A 338-nucleotide genomic window follows, 5' to 3' on the forward strand; every position below is an offset into this window, starting at 1 on the left:
TATCGGTAGAAGTGAAGCGACTAACGTCGCAGGACTTAAATTAGCCAAATGGATGCTAATTAGAAGCGCAAACAGAAGGACTCAAGAGGAAGAAAAGGAAAAATGCAATTTGTACTGCAATGACAGAAAGCTATGAAGATCACGGGATCGATTGGAAAATTCGGAACTAGACGAGGAAAGCAAACATCCAATGTATTTACCGAGGCATAATGCGGTTACCGAACTTTTGATACGACAGTAACATAAAAAGCTATTTCACGTCAAAACAGCGCATGTTCTTTTGGAAATGAGGCGCAAATTTTGGATACCGAAAGGGCGAATGGAGGAGAAACGTGTTA

The sequence above is a fragment of the Loa loa genome (assembly GCF_000183805.2).
Source record: "Loa loa unplaced genomic scaffold supercont3.17, whole genome shotgun sequence".
In the NCBI taxonomy this organism is placed as follows: domain Eukaryota; kingdom Metazoa; phylum Nematoda; class Chromadorea; order Rhabditida; family Onchocercidae; genus Loa; species Loa loa.